This window comes from Maylandia zebra, linkage group LG7, assembly GCF_041146795.1.
Source record: "Maylandia zebra isolate NMK-2024a linkage group LG7, Mzebra_GT3a, whole genome shotgun sequence".
NCBI classification, from domain to species: domain Eukaryota; kingdom Metazoa; phylum Chordata; class Actinopteri; order Cichliformes; family Cichlidae; genus Maylandia; species Maylandia zebra.
Genome location: NC_135173.1, coordinates 8,863,972 through 8,880,241, shown reverse-complemented (window position 1 = coordinate 8,880,241; position 16,270 = coordinate 8,863,972). Strand labels below are relative to the sequence as shown.

The 16,270-nt window shown below is 43.7% G+C and overlaps 1 protein-coding gene across 2 annotated transcripts in view; it reads left to right on the top strand.

Annotated features, from left to right (window-relative positions):
* Window positions 1–16,270, top strand: part of itpr2 (inositol 1,4,5-trisphosphate receptor, type 2) — a 67,992-nt gene that overhangs the window by 47,479 nt on the left and 4,243 nt on the right. The window lies entirely within an intron of this gene.

The window sequence follows — 16,270 nt, the reverse complement described above, 5'->3', positions numbered from 1 at the left end:
TTAAATGTGACCCATTATGCTCATTTACGCATCCATATTTTTATTCTCAGAATCTACTAAAACAGTTATTATTCTTATTTATATTATGCTGGGCTTTGGTGCAGTGTGTCAGTTCACCCACTTTATAAAACAAACTTTTTAAGTGGGCTTAAAAAGCTTGACTGAAAGCTTCTCGTAAAAAGAAGATTTGAGCAGCAAGCGGTTGGGGCTGCCGTGCTCACAGCCGGCGCTCTGTGTCTGAGATGACGATGCTAAGCAGACACACTCTGATCTTTTACAGTGACGAGTAGAAAAAATAGAGCCGCTCAGAGGGATCATTTCTACTCGTCCTCATATGCTAACCTTATCTGAAACTTTGGCCAGCTTTAATATGAACACGCACAATTAATTACACTTTGCTAGTACTGTGTTGGACCCTCTATTGCCTTCATAACTGCCTTGATTCTTATTGCATAAATTCAAAAGGATGCTGGAGCCATTGCTTAGAGATTTTGGTCCATATTGACATGATAGCACCACACATTTACTGCGGATTTGTTGGCCGTACATTCATGATGAGGATCTGCCATTACACCACATCCCAGATGTGCTCTATTGGTTTGAAATCTGGTGACTGTGGAGGCTGTCTGAGTACAGTGTCATGTGCAAGAAACCAGTTTGAGATGATTTAAGCTTTAACATGTCGAGTTATCCTGCTGGAAGCGGCTGTCAGAAGGTGGGCAGACTGTGCTCATAAAGGTATGGTCATGGTTAATAACAACTGTACTCGGTTAGGCTTTGGTGTTTAGGGTTACATTAGTGTTTAAACCATTCTTAGTTGGTACTAAAGGGTTCAAAGTGTGCCAAGAAAACATCCTCACACCATTACACCACCACCGGAAGCCTGAATGGATGATATAAGGCAGGATGGATCCATGTTTTTTTTTTCTGTGTGTGAGTGTGAGCAGATTTCTCTAAAATACTCAGACCAATCTGTATGGCACCAATAACCATGCCATGCTCAGTCACTTATATCAGCTTTCTTCCTCTTTCTGATATTCAGTTTGAACGTGTTGTCTTGAACACATCTACATGCTTGAATGTATTGAATTGCTGCCATGTGATTGGCTGCTTGTTAATCAGCCATTTTTCGGATGTACCTAACAAAGTGGCCACTTAGTGTATATGCGCACACACACAATAAGTCAAAGCGTAATAGATCCACTTTAACAGGTACATCTCACAAGTTGTTGTCTGATCAAAATAGCTTAACTCTCTTTATACAGATCACGTTTAAGAGACATACAGCAGTGTAAAGATTTAGGAATTTGAGACTGCACATTTTTAAGGTGGTACATAAACACACCCAAGCCTCCTTATTATTCCAGGAACATATGGACAAACAAACACATTCATTTCACCCCCTAATTCATATTTTGTTGGCAAGCTGCACCAAGCAGATGAGCATACAGATGTCTTCGTGTTAGAGCCTTAAAGATGCACAGCCTCTTTAGTTAGCAGACTTGCACAGTGTGCTATAGAAGCGTGATCCTCTACAGCAGACGAGTGATCAAAAAATGAGACTGAGCCTCTAGGACTGTGCCAGGCATCCCAATTTATTCTCCTTTCCCCTCGCTGCTGGAGAGAGATGGGGTTCTATACTCAGGTAGTCCTCACCATACTGAGCTCCTAACCTGCAGGGACACAGTGTGGTTAAATAGTAATTAAACCCAGTCCAGGCCTATTATCATCAATGTACCAACTTGCCGCACTGACACACAGACAAGAAGTTGAAGGATGTAAGGGCAACTAAAGGTGTTGCTGTTAGGTTAATGGATTCAAATGAAGCCTTGGAGCACAATGGCACATTTTGTGATTAACATTCAGCCGTGATGGGCATAAGAATGGTGGCATTATAATGAACAATTTGCATAACAAACAGGTGATAGACGTTGAATTAATATGCATCAGCAGGTCTTCCAACAGGTCGGTTCTCTGATGCCAGGCCAAGGTATTGCTGGGTGATGATGCAATGATGAGTCAGGAATTTACAAACCCAGTTTAAAAAAAAAAAAAAAAAAAAAAAAAAAGTGAGGACATTGTGTAAATTCTACTTAAAAACAAAATCTCAGAAACCCTTAATTTATTGTCAACAGAAAATGGAAAACATATCAAATGTTTAGGCTAAGAAAATGCACCATTTGAAGAAACACGAGCCAATTTTGAATTTGCACGCACACAGCAACCTTTTTCTTTTAACAAGAGCGTGTGAAGATTTAGGAACTGAGGAGACTGGGTGCTGGAATTTTCGGAGAGGAACGCTGTCCCATTCCTGTCTGATACTGGATTCTAACGGCTCAACAGTCCTGGGCCGTCTGTCGTATTTCTCTTTTCATGACACACCAAATGTTTTCAAGGCAGGCAGGCCAGCCCAGCACCTGGCTCTTCTACTATGAAGCCATGCTGTTTCAATGGCTACAGTATGTTTTCTTGCTGAAATATGCAAAAATATGTAAGGCTTTTTCTGACAACAACATCATCTGCATCTGTTCCTCTTAAATCTGTATGCTGTATGCCTTTCAGTATTGATGGTGCCTTTGCAGATGTGCAAGCTGACAATTCCATAGGTACTAATGCACCCCCGTACCATCAGATGGTCCTGCTCTCTTTAAAAAGAATTTCAAATATCGATCTGTCCGATCACAGAACACAGTTTTCCACTTTACGTCAGACGATTTTAAATGAGCTTTGGCCCAGACAAGGCAACAGAATTTCTGGATCATGTTTGCATTTGGCTTCTTCTTTTTTCTTTAACCTGCATTTGTGGATGACACCATGAACTAAAGCATTTCTGAGGCTGTACAGTGATTTCCTTGACAGTTTAGGCCTGTTTTCAGTGCACTGACACCAGAGGGCCTAAAGATCACAGGAATCCAGACGTTTACACAGAGATTATGAAAAAACCTTTGATTGTAGGTCATGAGATGTTCAAAATCTTTACAATTTTACATTCAGGAACATTATTCTGAAACTGTTCCACAGTTTTTAGATGCAGTTTTTTGCACATTGGTGAACCTTTACCGATCTTTACTTCTGAGAAGTTCAGCTGCATGTTGTTCCACCCCCTTTCTACTTAGTACCACTTTCTATTCCAGCATTTTGTTGCCTCTATCCGAACTTTGAGACATGTTGCTGCCATAAAATTCAGAATGAGATAATATTAATATTATTGTGAATAAATTGATTTGTAAAGAATCACCTTTTTTTTATTTTTTTTTATGAACTTCTAACTTCTTTTGGGTTTTACATATTAACACCTCTTAAGTGTTGCAGAACCCACACAGTCACATGCGCACGCACGTGGACAACTAAACAAACAGCCTGTTGCGTACAGTTTGTTTGTGCAGCGCTTGTGTGCTTTACTGCAATCTTTCATATAAAATCCTACCACCATGTCAGAATAAATATAAAGAGGTTGTGCTGTACTCAGAGTGCAGGTGGTGCAGGTTTCACCTACGTGCAGGTTGCACAGGGAACTGAAAGCAGAGTTTTACATTTTTAAAATCTCCAGAAATAGTTTTTCTGTCTGATGCATTCAGCTTCTGACATTCATTAAGTTTAAGTTTGGTATATGTTTAGGGTATTAGTTGTTTGCTTACTTTACCTTAACTTCAGCTTTTTAACTAGCAGAGGTGGGACCAAGTCATTGTTTTGCAAGTCTCAAGTAAGTCTCAAGTCTTTATCCTCAAGTCTCAAGTCAAGTCTCAAGTAATGTCAGGCAAGTCAGAGTCGAGTCTCAAGTCACTGGTGTAAAAGTCCGAGTCAAGTCTCAAGTCTGAAACTTTGAATTTCAAGTCCTTTCGAGTCTTTAAAAAAAAAAAAAAAAAAAAAAAGCATGTTGCAGTTATGCTAAATGTAAATATTAGACCATGTAATTTTAAAATCTGTGTTTTTCTCAACACATGACAAAATAGTGAACTTAGAAAATATACACAAATTGTAAAATTGCACCTCTTTAAAATGCAGCTCAATTAAACCTAGCTCCAAGAATAATTTTCACCGACGGTTCTGAGATAAGCTGCATGTTATTCTTGGATGCGGTTGTAGGACCAGCTTTAAAATCGCATGACAAAAATATACACATTAAAAAAAACTGTATCACCAACGTAGCCTGGACAACATTTGCTAGTTAGATGAAGTCAGCTATCTCATCGTAGCATATTTATATGCATATTTATAATCATACGGTTCTTGGAGTGAGTGCATACACTCATGAAGTTTAGTAACTTCAGGTCACTGCAACAAGCCCAGGTACAGTTTACCGACGGATGGGTACAGGACCTTGAAATGCACCGTATAGAACGAAAGACCATCGTACATATCATAAGTTTACCAGTCTCACAAATTGTCGTCATAAATACACATTCCTTAACCGTTTATTAATATAACCTTTGAGCTCAACGGTAATTAATTAGTAGTGGAAATAATTTCTGGTAGCATCACAGAAATGTAGCAGTGACAATAATATTGTATGCTGTAATCGTACTGGGCAATTAGTGATACAAAAAACCTGTTTTATCCTGTGAATAAAAGTATATGTTTTTGTCAATGTACCATAATAACAGAAGCGAAACGCAATATTGTGTCAGGACAATTCACTATTTATGCACAATAAATAAAGGAGCATAGCGCGACAATTTCTGTTCAGCGCCAGACTTGCTTGTAACCTATATCACCAATTATGTTAAGAAAAATGACGCATTAACTACAACAGCAGACTGACCTTTGTGTAAATGCTTGGAGCAGACTAACCTGTGAGCTGGAGTGTTCTGGGACGTTATATTTGGTCTTAGAATGGCTGCAATCCAGGACACCCGTCGCCTCTTTGTTACTTCGGAAACATGGCTCGAACAATTTCTCTTCAACGACGTAATCCGATAACAACCGATCTCTTTACCCGTCGGCTTCCCGTGGCTGTCATGCGACCGGCTATTGCAGTTAATAATACAACAGCTTCTTGACATTTTTGTGTTTCTTTTTATCGCTGTATAACGGATTTTAATTGAAAGCCTAGTACCGCTTGCCACGAGTTCCCAGAATCCTTTGCGGTTCTACCCGAGAATTACGTCACATTTTCAATCTCTATATAATATGCATGTTAAATTTTATATTTGGGGTAAAATATCAAGTCTTTTCAAGTAAACCGGTTCAAGTCCAATTCAAGTCCCAAGTCATTGGTGTAAAAGTCCAAGTCAAGTCACAAGTCTTAGAACATTTTTTCAAGTCAAGTCTAAAGTCATAAAATTAATGACTCGAGTCTGACTCGAGTCCAAGTCATGTGACTCGAGTCCACACCTCTGTTAACTAGTCTTATTTTGGATTTATTTTTTTGAACAGAAGATACACAAGTTGTGTGAGTGTAGCAGATGTGAAATGGTCGACTGCGTTGTGACAACAGACACGGACTGGCTGGAAACAGGGTTTATTCCTATAAAACAGAGTGCAGCAGCAAAATCAGTGTCACACAGCGGCAGCAGGCTTCTCCTCACCCAGTGTGGAGTCCGTACAGCTCTGGCTAGGAAACCCCACACCCGCAATGTGGCCGCAGGTGGCGTTACACTGATTAATGTCCCACTTCAACAATAACACACGGAACCTTAGTTCCACAAAAATAAAGTTCACACAATAAAAAAGTATAACCTATGTACAATACAGTTTTGAGAATGTTTACAATTCGTACATTATATCTCAGCTACATACTCCCCCCTGAACTTCTCAAAACCCGTTAGGTAAGGGTGAGCAACTGAGCGTCACATATAACAATTCGTAACTGTCAGTGATCTGGAAATTCACTACCCGGTGATACGTGCAACAAATATGTTTCCCAACTCATGGGGAAAGTAAACAGAAGAAAGTTGGCCAGACCCCCTAATGTTTACTCGCAAGAGAAAGTGCCTTATACACTATCCTGAACAAACAACACGGTAACAGCTACTATATGATGAATAGTACTCTGAGCTGAAGACAATCTCAAAATAGGTGTTAACATCTGACATGAAAATCACCCAACATATAAAACAAGTAGCCCTCACAGAAACAAGTTCTTGGCAAAGCTGCTCACTACATTGCCTGTTTGTAGGTTTCTTTGCTTCATAGTCTGGATTAACCTATTCACAGGCTTCACTATTCGACCCACTCTCGTCCTGATCTGGCCTGCTGCATTACTTGGGGGTACACCACCATGTTTCACGAGGCTCCCAACCTCGCTGACTGGCTGACTTTCAGGGTAACTGATACTTGGTAGTGTTCCCTCCTCAACTGGGGTAGTGCAAGCCCTGCTGTTGTTGTCATCATCTACTTCAGGGTAAGCAGCTACTTCACTACTGGCACTGTCACTGTCCTGATGCTCCTCATCATCCAACTGCGCACAGACACTGTCTCCAATACTGTCACACTCTTGGGGTCCTCTAGGAGCCGGGACACAGTCATCCGTCATCTGAGCCACCCAACGGGCTGTGCGTTCAGTACAATCGTCCTCAGGATCAGCGACAGGGGATTCTCCATCAGATTGACTCTGCTCCTGGCCGAGTTCTGATTCACTGGCAAAAGACATCTCTGGTTCGCCCTCGGACTCTATGGGCAGGAAATTAGCCTGCAAAAGCAAGTTCCTATGGACAACTTTCTCCTGTCCACTCTTGACGTTCCTGATGCGATACGTGTGGCATGTGGGGTTCTTGGAGATCACAGTGTAGATGGTCGACTCCCACCTATCAGCTAACTTCCTACGACCCCGTTCGCCCTTGTTTGCCAAAAGGACACGATCTCCTTCCTCAATGTCAACACCTTTCTGCTTTTTGTTGTACAGGTCTGCTTGACGCTGCTGACTAGCTCCGGTGTTAGTCTGGGCCAATGCGAGTGCTTCTCTGAGGTCATCTCTCATCCTTTTTACATAACTGTCATAGTCTGTTACATCATTGTCCCTTGCAACATTGTGAAACATGACATCCACTGGTAACCTGGGGATACGCCCGTACATTAGGAAGAACGGTGCGTAACCAGTGGACTCATGAGCGGTGCAGTTGTAGACAAAGGTCAATGTCTGCAACATCTGAGGCCACTTGTGCTTCTCCCTCGGAGGTAGGGCTCTGATCATATTTCCCAAGGTCCTGTTAAACCTTTCGGTGTGACCGTTACCCATAGGGTGGTAAGGTGTCGTTCTTGACTTCTGCACCCCGGCCACTTGCAGCAGCTCTTGGATCAACTCACTCTCAAAATTGGCGCCCTGGTCTGAATGGATCCTTTGAGGGAAGCCATAGACACAGAAATATCTGTCCCACAACTGGCGCGCAACTTGTTTTGCCGTCTGATCTGAGCACTGGAAAGCATGGGCCATCTTGGTGAAATGGTCAGTCACTACTAGAACACCCACACTCTTGCCCCTGTGATCCTCTGCGGACCAGAAGTCTATGCAGACGAGCTCAAGAGGACCGGTAGTTTTAATGCTTTCAAGAGGAGCCCTCCCCTCAGGCTCGAGTGTTTTGCTGACAACACAACGTTTACAGCACTTGACATGCTCGCGAATGTCATGCTCCATGTTGATCCAGAAAAATCTCTGCCTGGCTAGGTACAGAGTTCTGCTTTGGCCCTGATGGCCAGCATCATCATGGACACCTGACAGGACTTGACTGATTAATGTGGATGGGGTCACGTACTGATGGCGCTTTTTGCCAGTGAGCAGGTCTTTGCTCACTCTGTACAGGATACCATCCAACACTTTCAACTTTTCCCACTGTTTCATCGTCTTTTGCGCTCTGTGCGACAGGTGAGCTCTTTCTCTAGGTGATGGACGCCGACCACGTACGACGAACGGATTGAGACAGTGTCACATCTGCTCTCTGCTCCTCCTGTAGCTCCTGGAGCGAGAAGGCAGACAAGGTGTTCTGGCCTAGTGAGGGAAACCGATCTAGCTCTTGAGTCAACCAGGAGATTGCTCTCTGTTTTGAGCCTTGGTCCCACTCAGCGTGGCCTGCGAAGACTGCGGAAACTTCATCATTAGTCAGGGAACAACACCCTAGGCTCTCTGCAGGGGCCAAACACTCAACACTTTGGTGGTTGGCACTGAGCCTGAATGCATCCTGAACCGAGATTTCTTTGACCTGTTGCGACTCCTCTAACAGGGTTGCATAGGGTTCAGTCATGAGTCTCTGACTAACACGGTTGTGAACGAATGGCTGCCTGCTCAGTGCATCTGCAACGACATTTTTACTGCCAGGAATGTACTTGATGCTGAAGTCGTAGGGGGACAGCTTTGACACCCACCTCTGTTCACATGCATCAAGCTTGGGCTTCGTGAGAATATATGTTAGGGGGTTATTGTCTGTCCAGACGGTAAAGCTATGCCCCTTCAACCAGTGGCTGAATTTGTCACAGACAGACCACTTTAGCGCCAGAAACTCAAGGCGATGGGCGGGATAGTTTCTCTGTGCACGGGCGAGGGCCTTGCTGGCAAATGCAACGGGACGTGCTTTACTCTCGCCCTCTTGGACTTGTGACAGCACAGCACCCAAGCCGTCCTGTGAAGCGTCTGTCGACAAGATAAATGGTTTGTTGAAATCAGGGTGAGCAAGCACAACGGAGTCAAGGAGTGCAGCCTTCAAGCGTTCAAACGAGTCAACATGCTCCTTCTTCCAATCACTTGGGCTGAGCCTCCGGAAAGAAGCAGCACCTCGGGCATTTACTTTCTTTCCTTTAGGAGCGGCAGTCAGGGTAAAAAGGGGTCTGGCAATCTTAGAACAGTCCTGTATGAAGTGTTGGTAATACATTACCATACCCAGAAACGACTTTATCTTCTTCTGGTATGGCGTAACCTCCATCATGAGATCAGCCTCTGAGATAGCGGTGATCGCCTTAACCTTGTCAGGATCGGTCAAAACCCCGCCTTCAGTCACAACATGGCCCAGAAATCTCACACTCCTTCGGAGCAGATGACATTTTTTGGGGGCCAGCTTCAGTCCATGGGCACGTAGTCTGCTAAACACAATCTCCAACCTCCTGAGAGCCTCTGCTTCATTGGGTGCATAAACAAGCAGGTCGTCCAGGTAGCACAGCAGGGTTAGGAAATTCTGGTCGCCAAATATGCCCATCATGAGACGCATGAAGCTCGCCGGGCTGTTGCACAGGCCTTGGGGGAGTCTGTTAAACTCGTAGAGCCCCATTGGTGTTGTGAAGGCCGTTAGCTTTTTGTCCTCCTCTGCCATCTCAATATTGTAGAAGCCAGAGGTGAGATCCATGGCACTGAAAATTGCGTTACCTCCCAGGGCTGCCAGACAGTCTGACTGGTGGGGCAAGGGATGGGCATCCTTGACTGTGCGTGCGTTCAACCAGCGGTAGTCCACGCATATTCTGAGATCTCCATTCTTCTTCCACACCAGTACCAGTGGGGACGCCCACTCACTGTTGGATTTGCGGATCAGCTCTCGCTCCTCCATCTCTGTGAGCACCTGTCGCAACTTGTGGTACTGCCCTGGAGGGACGCGCCGATAGGGAAGTCTGAACGGCCTGTCGTCAGACAGATGGATGCGATGGACAAAATCCTTTGCCAGTCCACAGTCCAGCTTACCCTTGGAAAAGACATCCTCATACCTGTGGATCAGTTGCAGTACCTGAGCCTTCCAGTGGTCTGAGACTTCACAAGAGTCGAGGTCTAGGTCCTCCAACCCCATCTTCTGCAAGCTGTCACGCAGGCTAGGGCAGGAGGGAGGGCTACTCTGTGCGTCGCTACACACTGTCTGGCTCTGGACCCTAAGGGTCTCACTTGGGTTTTGGTCAGAAGCCACTTCGAGATCTTCAACAGCTACACAAGCGGAAGCATCTGCTACCTTAGCGTTTCGTCTCAATGTGATAGGCTTATCACATGTGTTCAGGATTCGAACAGGGACCCACCTATCGCCACTCATAGAAACCACAGTTCTACAGACAATGACACCTTTTTTATGAGTTTGCGATTTTGGTGGTTCAACCAGAATGGCGCTGCCCTCGGAAAGGGGTGATGACGCTGGCAGTCTGCCCCATACAAGGTGCTCTTGCTTGGGGAGTAGAGTCACTGCCTGAGCTAGTTTGACAGTGCCAATGACATCTGGCATTTTGTCACCCCTCCACCGGTTAATGCCAGACAGCATATTCAGAAACTGCACTATTTCAGGCGCTTCTGCTGATTCGGGTTTGCTCAGGACTTGCCAGAAATGGGGGGACAGCCTGAAGTGTCTGAGGAGGTGTTTGATAACATTTGTCCCTAAAATCAACTGATCTTTCTGACCGGGGACCACTAGGGCAGGCACTCTGAACGTACAATCATACACTTCCATTTTCAACTCGCATATACTCTTGGGTTTAACCTGAACTCCACCACAGCCCACTAGCACAATGTCGGTACGAGTGTCGCTTAATTCCAATGCGACCCCAGCGCTCTTTAACTCTCGCTCCGCCTCTTCGCTCAAGGTACACGCCATGGAACCTGTATCAAGAAGGGCCTGCAAAGAGACTTTGTCATTCACCAATGCATTCGTGTAAAATAGGCTGTCTGCCTCATCAAGTCTTACTATATTCTGGGAAAGTACAACAGTACCAGGTGGGGCACACTTCAGGCTTTCTTTGTATACAGTCTGTATGTCATCACTGGGATTGAGGGTTTCACACTCTTCGCTCACACTGTCCCCTCTCAAGTGCAAGCACCCTAGTTTCCCTGGGGATTATTTTGCTGGGTAATGGGCTCAGCTGCTCTGGGGCAGTCTTTCCTCTGATGCCCAACCTCCAGGCAACCTAGACATCTCCTCTCTCTCATGCAGTGAGTGCGCGTGGAATGTGAGCTATTGCCACAAACCTGGCACGAAGGGAACCTGGCTGAGGCTAGAGGCTGTGGTCTAATTACGGGGTGGACAGGCTGGTTGGAGCGCTCTAACACCCTCTCCAGCATACTGAGCACGCGGTCTAGAGCACTTGGGTCTGAAGCGGCAGCTCCAGCAGCCTTACCCGGGCTGTCCTGGGAACATTTTACTGTACCTACTTGGGCATGGTTCAGTTCAAACTCAGGTGACTCGCTTGTGGTTGTCGCAGTGGCCACGAGGAGGGGATGGGGTCTGGCAGAGCCCAGGCTCTTCTTTTTTTGCATGACACTCTCTTTGGTGTTCATCAATGGCTTCCTGAACCTCCATTACTGTCCATTTACTGATGGGCTTACATTTGAAAACACAGGCGAGGCTGGGATCAGGACAATTTCTGATAAACATCATGGCTATCTCTGCCTCCATGTTCTCCATTTTGCCTCCCTGACGCTGTAAATGCTTGTCAGCTGCCTCAGCAGCGATATTAAGCCTCACCCAATAGTCTACTGGGGTCTCTTTTGCAACTGCTTGGGTGGCATAGAAGTCAGCCAGTGGTTGACAGGAGCCAGGACTATCACTAAAATAACGCCTGAGTATGGCATAGATGATCTCAGGGTTGGTCACTACACCAGAACATGAGTTACTTTTCAAACCCACCTTAACAATGTTTTTAGCTCTGCCGAGGAGGTGGTTTAAGACTTCATCCACCTGCACGGCTCTAGACAACCCTCTCTTCTCTAAGTACACTTCCATCATGTCTATCCACTCATGAACAGAGTACTTATCCGCATCATCACCTCTGTACATAGGTGGGTCTTTGATATCTTGTCGGACCACTAAGTTCACTTTGGAGAGGTCGAGAGTGGTGTCAGGGCTCTTAACTTTGGGGGACTCGGCTGGAGCTGTCTGGTTTGGGACTTGACTGGATAGTAGCCGGCTAGCGATTGATTCACCTATCTGGGTTCCCAATTCACCAATGAGCTCACGTAGCTCTTTGTGTGTGCTGTCGTCGCTCAAAGCAGGGGTTGAGGACTGGCGCTCATGAGCTTTATTTCGAATAATGTCATCTGACTCTGCTGGCTCATCACGCAACATTATAGACCTGTCTCTCACTTCATCTGCCCCAGACAGTCTCCAACCTCTCCCAGCGACTGGCGTGAAAAGGTTAAAGGAGTCTTGGCCCTTACCAGCCATGTTGCTTACAGGAGGTTAGCAATAACTACAAAGGGGATCAGAAACAAAAGGAATACAAAAATACCTATCACTCAGAAAAATACAACACAAGTAAACACGGCTCAGTTAGACTCTAACAGGTGTAACTGGGAGAAATGCCTACTAACAGAACACTGGAAATTTTTTGCTGACCCACAGAATAATTTTACTTATATTACAGGTGTCGGAAGTGTTCAGCTCAACCTCAGCGATCAGCAGCGGCTGATCAGATGCATCCGGGTCACGGCACCACTTTTATGTAGCAGATGTGAAATGGTCGACTGCGTTGTGACAACAGACACGGACTGGCTGGAAACAGGGTTTATTCCTATAAAACAGAGTGCAGCAGCAAAATCAGTGTCACACAGCGGCAGCAGGCTTCTCCTCACCCAGTGTGGAGTCCGTACAGCTCTGGCTAGGAAACCCCACACCCGCAATGTGGCCGCAGGTGGCGTTACACTGATTAATGTCCCACTTCAACAATAACACACGGAACCTTAGTTCCACAAAAATAAAGTTCACACAATAAAAAAGTATAACCTATGTACAATACAGTTTTGAGAATGTTCACAATTCGTACATTATATCTCAGCTACATGAGCATATACCAGACAGTAAGGATCTAATTAAAAAATGCAATAAACTGCTCTGCTAGGGCATAATGGGACTCATGTTTCAGACTGTACTGCCTTGATTAGGATTCCTGTTTTGTTTTTGTTTTTTTCGTTGTTGCTTTTTTGTTTTTTAAACAAGTCTATCTCTTTGCTGCCCCGTCATCTTAAAATGTTGTATTAAATTGCTCCACTTGCTCACACATAGCAACTTAGTCTTGATAAGAGAAAGCGTCGGTGTTTTGACGTAAGCTGTAAAAGAGCAGCTGAATTGGAGAGAAGTGCTAGTCCATGATGCAGATGTCTGCAGCAGCTTGCACCGTTTGTGTTCTCCACATCCCAACACAGAGTTGTGCTTGATGTGATGTTCAGGTAGAAATATTGCTGGTGCCAGTTTACTAATTGGATCTTTTTGTTTTTTAACTCTATTCTCCGCTACTTCACTATAGTTTTAGGGTAACACTGGCAGCAGCTGCTGTATGAACTAAACTGCCCTCCCAGTGATGGAACAGAGCTGTAACCTGATGACCTCAAACAGACATGCATGCAGGCACACACAAGCAGCTCCTGACTAATGATTTCATCTGGTAGGATAAAGTGATGTGGTGCAAAGCCAAAAAAAAAGAAGAAGAAAAAAAGTAGGATCTTGTTACACTGTGACTGTTCTGACGGTGTTGTGCATGTGGATGTGAGTCAGTGTGCGGGTGTTTGTGTGTAAAATTATGACAGCGACTACAGGCCCAGCAAGTACTGCAGCAGCCACAGCGTTACATAACCCATCTCAAGTGGCCTGCTAATAGCTCAGCCCTGCCTGGCACGTGCTCCCCTGTCCCTTTCTTTTTTTCTCTCTCTCTCTGTCTCCCTCTCTCTCTCACACACACACGTACACACACGTACACATGTACACAGTCACTGTCACATCATGAACCCTTTATTTCTGATATAACACACATGCAACGCATTGCCTTTAATAAAAGAAGCAAACGAAGGGCCGGCATTTGTGATGTAAACTGAGGACAGAGGTTAGAATTTGCTTAATGAGATGAAAGTACTGCTGTGGTTTTTTGTTAAATGTCCCAGTCAAGAACGTGTGTGTGTGTATGTGTGTGTGTGTGTGTGTGTGTGTGTGTGTGTGTGTGTGTCAGTGATATGTGTATGCTTGTTTGGTGCACTGTTGTGTGCTGTGTCATTGTATACTTTGACACTCTTCTGTGGCTGCTGATCACAAGGACGTGTTGTGCAGCTACGTCATTCAGGCTGAACTCCATTATTTTAACCTCACTGAGCTTGACTAACCTCAAAGTCAAGCGTGTAGGGTAGAGGATCCATGGAGTTGTGACACATAATACAAAAAACATATTTCATAGCACTTTAATAATTATGTGCTGCATACTTAACTGATAATTAAAGTAAAGCAAGTAAAATCATTACTGCACAGATACTTTAAATTAAAAATAAATTTTGAGAAAGATGCTTTTAGCTAACCAGCGACTCTCAACTATTAATTTTACCCAGTAGGCTGCACTGTTTTAATGAATATGTCCTTTTATTGTACTGTATGTATATAAATGTCTGTTTCCATGCTTACAGCATGTCTAATACCTTCAGATATGTCAGGAAGTTTAATGAATCCTGTAGAATTACATGGATAGCATTATTGTTCATGATTAAAACCTATGCTTTAATCCTGGGTTTTTAAAAAGAAAACAACAACAACAACAACAACAACACAGTGGTTGGAACCTGGAGCGTTGATGATATTTGATTATACATTGTTTGTCTTTGGTGACATCTAAGGTTGTTCCCACACTTTTATATCAGTACCCTGACTTTTCTGGAGTATATTACAGATTGTATGTACAGTATGTACCCGTACGGGATGAAATAAACGCACACTGGTCTGGTGACGGCAGCAGAGTGAGAAGCACATGAATGTCTGTAAATTCACGCTCAGTTATGTGTTTAAATTGATCATGAAGCGACACTAAAGCCTGACTCATTGAGACAGTGCAGCATAGCCCACAGTGGATTACTGTACAGTCTAATAAAGAGCAACAAAACATTGGTGGGATGTTTAACTTTAACTCTTTAATTAAACAATGCTTCAGGCAACATGAGGGACTTCACATACAAAATGATATTATGTTCACATTTTTGAGGTTTTCTTTTAATCCAGCTGTTAAGAGTGAGCTTTAGATAGTCCTCAGATGTTGGAGCTTTGTCTCTGAGCTCTCACAGCCTTTGCTGTGTGTTTTTTTTTTTTTTGTTGTTTTTTTTTTGTTTTTTTAATTTTATGTCCCCTGTGATGCCAGAAGCCTAAATCAGAAAAGATCTTCAGTCAAGCTCTTATAGAATGACTTAATTCATACTTTACAGCACTGAGTAGTGAACAGACTGTTCTGGTTAAAAGAAAAAACAGGAATAGAAAACAAAGTACAGTAAAGGAGTGAAAGGACCTTTTTATTTACAGAGTGATCTGACTCAGATATCTGCAAAATGGCCAATGGAGCAAACTGTAACCTGACAACTTAAACTGACCTGCTAACAATGATTCAGATAAGTGATGTTACTTAAAGTGGCTGTTGCCTCTCATTTAAAATAAAAGCTGACATTCTGCGAAGAGGGTCTGCTTATGTGATAGCACAACTAAATGGCACCTAATCATAAATCTACTTCAGTGAAAGAGACTCAACCTTGTTTTAAACCCAGTTTTAGTAATATGTGTACTTGATCATATTTCTCCACTTCCATTCTTCACCAGGCCCCTTTTTTCTCTGTTTCTAACCCTCAGATGAGGCGTTTTGATTTTATATAATAACACCAGTTAAATGTGATGATTTTAATACTTCATGTTGGCGTCAGCTAAAGCCTAGCAAAATGCTAAAAATGCAAAGTTTATAACATCACTGGCCACTTCATTAGGTACAATTGTTCTGATCTGTATAATGTAAGTTAAGCTATTTCCTTTAGAAAACGGCTTGTTTGATGCATCTCTTAAAGTGGATATATTATGCTTTTACTTACTGTGTGTGTGTGTGTGTGTGTGTGTGTGTGTGTGTGTGTGTGTGTGTGTGTACACACTCAGTGGCCACTTTGTTAGCTACACCTTTTCAGCTGCTTGCTAAATATCCAGTGAGCAATTAGACATGCAGACATGGCCAAGACAACCTGCTGAAGTTCAAACTGAGCATCAGAATGAGGAAGAAAGGTGATTTTAGTGACTTTGAACATGGAATTATTTTTGGTGCCAAACAGGCTGGTCTGAGTATTTCACAAAATAATCATCTATTGGGATTTTCCCACCAAACCATCTGTAAAGTAATATGCTAAGATTGTTTGTTCTTTAGTTGAAAATGCCTTATTATTGCCAGAGATTAGAGGAGAATGGTAGACTGCTTTGAGCTGATATGAAGGTAGCAGTAACTCAAATAACCCATCAACAAACCAAGGTATGCAGAAGAGCATCTCTGAGCCTGAACCTTGAAGCAGAAAGGCTACGACAGCTGAAGACCACACCGGGTGCCACGCCTGTCAGAATTGGAAAAGAAAATTGGGGCCAAAGTTCACAAAAGCTTTGGTTTCTTCATC